Source organism: Perca fluviatilis, chromosome 16 (assembly GCF_010015445.1).
Source record: "Perca fluviatilis chromosome 16, GENO_Pfluv_1.0, whole genome shotgun sequence".
NCBI classification, from domain to species: Eukaryota; Metazoa; Chordata; class Actinopteri; order Perciformes; family Percidae; genus Perca; species Perca fluviatilis.
The window spans coordinates 29,149,935-29,156,782 of NC_053127.1; positions in this window are offsets into that span (position 1 = coordinate 29,149,935).

Genomic DNA, 6,848 nt, shown 5'->3' on the forward strand with positions numbered 1-6,848 from the left:
TTTGGCCACACGTTTGGACAATTATAGTCTCCGGTCCGGACGAGTTGGTTAACAACTTTGTTTAGTTAATTATAATTTCGTCCCGCGGCGCCCCCTATTCTCGCGATTTGTGATATTTAAGTGAATTTCGTTATTTTACTTAACGTTAGACACGTAACGTTACTTAACCAGAAGAGGTGAAGAGCGCACAACTACTTGCTGGTTAAGCCTAAATTCTGAGGGGCTGTAGACGTGAATGAAAAGCTAGTGAAAATGTATCTAGACCTGCCGAGGCTAACGTGTTTTTTAAGAAATACTTACTATTGGGACAAGGAGGAGTGGCTGAGAGGAGACCAGGGCCTGTATCGAACTGCTAACCGTGGCATTTTGGACTAAAAGGTAAACAACCTCCACTTTTACTCCCACAAACGTAAGAATAAAAACTATTTATCCTAATTTCTTTCGACTTAGCTAATGCCCTTAGCAGTTTGAGAGCTCCAGAGGTCTCCTAAATCCTTCAAATAGTCTTGTGGTATTGTGCACACTGGCTTACTGAACATTTAACGGAGCCATAATGTTATTAGTAACACCTGTGCTTTTCCTACTATGTCAAGTCAAAATGGCTGCTGTGAAAAGGGCCTATTGTTTAATTCCTGTTATTAGCAACTGAATTCATCTACTTTTAGTTTGAATATTGTTTTATTCAGTCTCAATTAAGTATTACAAGTACATTTCACCTGCTACTGAGGATATTAAATATTTTACGCAAAGTAAATGAACTTGTAAAAGCAAAATGCTGAATGATTTATCACAGAGAAAACGTGACTTCCAAGAAGGGTAAATGTGTGTCTTTTTAATGTAGCTAGGCCATAGCCTACATTAAACCACCTAACCTTCAGGGAACGTTCCCGCAACCAAAAACGCACGTTCCCAGAACGTTAGCTGGGTATGCATTTGTTGTGTGACTACTGTATTATATTTAGGTTTTTCATTGTAGAATGTTGAAAAAACTCCCAAATTCCGAGGGGGTGTGGGGTGGCTGAGAAATAGCGCGTGAGTCTTGTAGATAATATTATTTTGATATTCTGAAGTGTGATGCAATGTTATTTTACAGTTGTATGTCCTTGAGCTGATAGTCTGAGAAATGTGTGTGATGTGGTCTGTTTTTCTTATGAAGGTAGGTAGGTAGGTCATTTCAGTGGAGGTGATCCACGTGCCAAACTGGGGCACTGGTGTATGGTTGTATCTCACTTAATTCTTAAATAATAACAATAATGGACACTGTTAAAATCATTGTTCAGGCTTGGTCTTGGGGGAGGTCTTGGCTTGGCTGTGGTTAATTTTGGACTTGAGTTGGACTGAATTTATTGCCTAAAGACCTGCTATTAACAAACATTAACTGGTTTAGCTCATGGCATATTCAAGATAGAAAGTATTTGTTGTACTGGAGGGAGATTTGTTTTTGCTGTCTGTTCATATTTCCCACTAAAACATCCAGAACAGACGTTGCAGCAGAGCATGGACCGAGATAAACAACTTGAACTACAGAGCCTCTGTTGGTCTTATCTTTGTGGCTTGCATGGTAAAAGCATCTTGCACCCAGCAATCTGTAGCAATGTGGCTTCTTCTAAAATGGCTAATACAGTATTTTGCGATTGTTAAAGGGCCTAAAGTCTTTAAAGCCAGTGTAACATTCAAAACCCACTGTCAATAATATAAAGAATTGCTATAACTCAAACAGACTGTTATGTTAACAGACAGTTAGAACCTAATTAAAGCGATGCCTTATTTAATTTGATCCCAATCACCGACTGCACTTATTACTACACATTAATACAATTGCAGCTGTGCCATCATATCCTAATAGACATATCCTGGTAATTCACCAGAGGGCAGTCTTTCCACACTCAAAACCACAGATCCATCCTGTCAGACTAAACCCAATTAGTTAAAAATAAATCCTCCGTCAGCAGTGAAGAACTTGAGAATAGGTTTCAAGGTTTGCTGAAATATAAAACTGTTACTGGTATAGAAGTTACAGTGTAAAATGGCCTATGATTACAGTGTGTATTAACAATAAGATGATGCAATTGGAAATTATTTTTTACATTATCATTTAAGGTACTTCCCTGCCCTATACACAGTAATTCACTCCTGTATGTGCAACCAGAACGATCATGTACATAAGATAGAATTGCCAAGGAATGAAAAGAATAATCACATAGGAAGATGTACATTTTATCGAAATACTAAAAAGGTAATGAATAATATACATATTTGTGGATAGTATGTTTTGTAATCTTTTATGTGAAGGGGTTCGAGTGACTTGCAGCCACAAAGTGAAGTTCCTCATCTCTGTGTTGTGGAGGCATACATAGGTCACTCTGTAGTAGTTTGTTGTGCTGCTGCAGTTTCCCAGTGCTGTGAGAGATGCCCGAAGCAAGTGAGGGTGAAATCACAGAGCAGTTTAGTTTTAACTGGCATGGCTGCTGTGCTTTCAGCATCAAGCACACAAAATACGACCCCTTGCAAACTGCAGAAAAAGGGTGCTTAGGAGGAGACCGAAGGAAGTGAGAGATGTATTTATTCTTTGTTGAGTATGAAAAGAAAACTCCAGGGTTGTCCAGTCAAAGTAAACATGTTGAGCTGGTTGTGTGATGGCTGCGGCAATCGTTTGTGACCTTAGAGAGACCTGCAGATGACATTCATTTTATAATTAGACACAAGCTCCATTAACATGTTGATAGGATTCCAATATATCAAACAAACTGAGCTGATTAAGCTGTGAATGTGAACATTACTGCTTCGTTCATCCATATAATTTAAGCAGCAAATCCATCCACAGACACACAGACATGACCAGTTTTAAATACATGACCTCAAGTCAGACATGACACACCATTAAGGAAATGGCTGTGATTTCATGTTGACTACCGACTTTTTGAAAATCTTTTTAACAAGACGTTAAGAGGATCACAGCTGACTACGAGGCTTTTCATTCCTTATTGTCATATTAAACTAAGATTTCATGTCAGAACACTGGCAAACGTTCTTTTGTAGCTGTTCACGGCATTACATTTAATTAGAGTCACAATCTTAGATTAATCTTTTTGGAGGAAGTGTAAATGACATGCATTGTACTTTATAATATGATCATATTCTACAGGGATATAAAAAATGTCTATTGTGGTCAAAAGTTGACTAAATATTTGTTGTTGAAAATCATACACATAATTGCGTTATTTGATGGTTATAGAGGTACCCAGACTTTCATTTGTTGTTAAGAATTCAGTTTAGACACATGATGGTAGTTGGGATTCAGGCCGATGGGGTGCACTGGGTCTGTGGACTTTGAGCTGAATCTCTTATTTGCGGTGTAGTCTTTTTCTTTCCCAGGCCTTGCACTTTAGCCAAGGATGTGTAAACACCAACCTTATTGAAAAACAGTTTCACAACAATGCCTCTACCTCTCTAGAAACCTCCCCAAGAACACCAGAGGATAAGCATTTAAATGGTGTTCTTAATGCACTTAGCTAGGTATACACTACAGCCAGCTTTTTCAATTCACATCACAGGTCCATTTGCTTCTGTTTACTTGCTAGTAATAAAAGACAGGTGCTTGAGAGGCAGCATAAAATCCCACTTCAGCCTGTTACAAGAGTCATTGAGGTGAGCAGAGCATTCTTTCCCTGTTGGCCTCAGTGGCTCTTTGAGAGAAAGGCACTTCAGGTATAATGCAGTAAAACACCCACATACTGCTGTGACTACTGCAAAGCCATTCACAAGGACAATGTTTGTCTCTCTAGTGCTCTTTGGGTATTTGACTTTTCAAATCTGCTCTTTGAATTTGGAGAGAAGGTCCCTTATACAGACTAAAGCACCAGATGTCTCACTTGTGTTTCTTCAACTGGAGTTTGGAATATTCCAAGAGCATTTTCACCTTGTTACATAGGCTATAACATCATTTATAGTTGCTCTGTTTCTGTCTGTGCCCATGTTGGTTTAGTGGACAGTTTGTTTTACAGAAATGCCTTTTATGTTTTCTGCCTGTCCTTAAGCCATGTTGTCGTCGTGGCTCTATGGATGGAAATGTTCTTCAGTTGTTTAATTGTTTTTTCGGTCCACCACTCTGGTCCAAACTGAAATATCTTCACAACTTTTGGATCGGGATAGACAGATTTTGGGCCCTGGCCGATTATCGTTCTGTTTTTTGGCAGTTTGCAGATTATCTGTATCAGCGTTTTATTTGCCTGATAACCGATAAAGTTAATTAATTTTAAAAGTGTGTTCTTTGTCAAAGTTTAGTAAATATTTAAATTTTCACTGTAAATGCATATCGGTTCCAAATATCAGTTTCATTAACTACTATTAATTGGTAATGGCCTTGAAAAACCAGTATTGTCGATCCCTACTTTTGGAGACCCTCACAGGATGAATTGTAATAACTTTGCTTATCCTCTGACCTTTTAATCTAGCGCCCAACCATAGCCTCAGTTTTGTGTTTAGTTCTCAATAGCAGATGTTAACATGCAAACACACTAACCTAAGATGGTGAACATTATACCTGCTTAATCTCAGCATGTTAGCCTTATTATTGTGAGCATGTAAGCATTTAGTTAAAAGCAACGCTAGTACAGCCTTGCAGAGCCACCAGCATGACTATGACACCTAGAAATTTGATATAGTTAACTTCAGTTATTTCAGTATTTTCTAGGAATATTTTGGCTTTTTCTTTGCATATTTTTTGATTTTGTTACAAAATATAAAATTAGATTTTCTTACATTGAGTGAGAGTTTGTTCATCTGAAACTATTTATTTATATATACTATTATACTTTAATAATTTAATTTAATTATACTATTTAATTGTTGATAGCCCTTCATCTGTTTCTCGAATCAGTGTGCAAAAGTTTCGATGTGAAGCAAGAAGACATGTATCATCAGCAAATAAAATAGGCAATGCATTATTAGATCTATTAGACATATCTTGGGTAGATCATTCATGTAAATCAAAAACAGGAGAGGTCCAAGTATTGAACCTTGAAGTACCACACACAGTAGCTTGGCTCTATTTGAGTTTTGCCTGTTTATGGATACATACTGTTATCTTTCAAATAATGATCCAACTATTTTAAAACAACCCCATGAAAACCATATTTTAATTAATTATGCAATAAGGATGTTATGATCAATTGTGTCAAAGGCTTTTGACAATTTCTTTTATTTTTTGTTATCTAAATCTGTAGAAATCATATGGACATGCTGCAAAAGAGCCATTTCTGTTGACATTTATTTTACGAAAACCATATTGATGCCTGTACAGTATGTTGCTCTCATCTAAATGTTTTTTCATCCTTGAATAAACTCTCTTTTCAAGAACTTTAGAAAAGCAGGGCGAAACAGATATAGGACAATAGTTGGTGAATTGGGTGGAGTCACCAGATTTGAACAGAGGTGTGACTTTGGGTAGTTAAAGTCACAACACCTGTTTTGAGGGATAAAGTGAAAACTCGGGTGAGGGGCTCAACAATAGAGGAAGCTACCTTCTTTACAAGACTACATTTTATCTCATCATGGTCCGCAGCAGAATCTTTCATTTTTAATATAGTGTCGTGCACTTCTTTGCAGGTAGGAGGATCAAACATAAGGATACTGCTCCTTGATATTAGCAAGGACAGAATCATTTTTTTTAAATATATATATATATATATATATATATATATATATATATATATATATTTGTGGCCAATGAGGGACCAATATTTACAAAAAGTAATTGAAATTATTTACTATGTACAATGGGTTAGTAAAGCTTTAACACCATCTAATAACTGCATATGGAATAGTTGCGTTGGCCTTTTTCTTATTCAATAATTCTTAGTTAAGTTCCCATGGGGTTTTTATATCATTACGGGATTTAAAAAAAAAATGTCAGTAAAGTAAGTATAGATCAGAGGTTTTGGTGATTAATAAATATGCTCTCAGTGAGTCACATTACTGGTCGCACCGCTGTGAAACAGCTGAGCCAATCACAGTGACGCATGACGACAACAGCTTAAAACGTTAAAGGTAAAACCACCATCATCCTCATTATACTGTATATTGGTGCTTTAAGGCATTAAAAACATTAGCATATGGTAGTTGGCTTGGTTGGAATGGAATTGTTGACTTGACAGTGATCATAGAGGTAAATGGTTACTGACCTTTTAATTGCCAAATACATAACCAAGTGAATGTATATTTGTCCTGCACAGATAAGGTGGTTTTGTCTATATCTACATTTCTTCGATATAAAAAGAATCTTGTTTTGCCTGATCAAAGAACAAGGGCAGACAAGTGAGATGGTGGTTTCTCTCAGATCTTCCCTCCGCCCCATCTTCTTCGACCGGTAGAAGCTGACAGGATTGATTACACAGAGCAGGAGCACTTTGTCAGGCATGAATGCATTTTTCACAATGTGTTGCTAGGAACAAAGGGACACTATTTAAGCTTTCATAACACCCTCTAAAACTTTTGATTTCCCCCTCGGTTGAGCAGAAAATGTCAGGAAGACAGCGATTTAAAATTAATTGGCAGCATGTCAACGGTCTATTTACATTTTATTCTTTTTAAAGATGCAATTAATTACAAGAGCTGAAGAAATCTGCAGAGAGATGAGATGAGTTGCGTTAGTTGCCCTCCTCCCTGCAGACTGTCTCGTGCTCTAAGGGAGTGTAGGCAGGCTTGTCAATTAACCACAGACTAGAAAGACCCAAAGCTCCCATGTTTCAGCAGGTAAGAAAAGCCCCAAATTTAAAGTGCCAGGCAGCAGATGTAACAGACAGACAGTAGCATGTGGTTTGCATACTTTTGTGCTTCAAGCTACACTT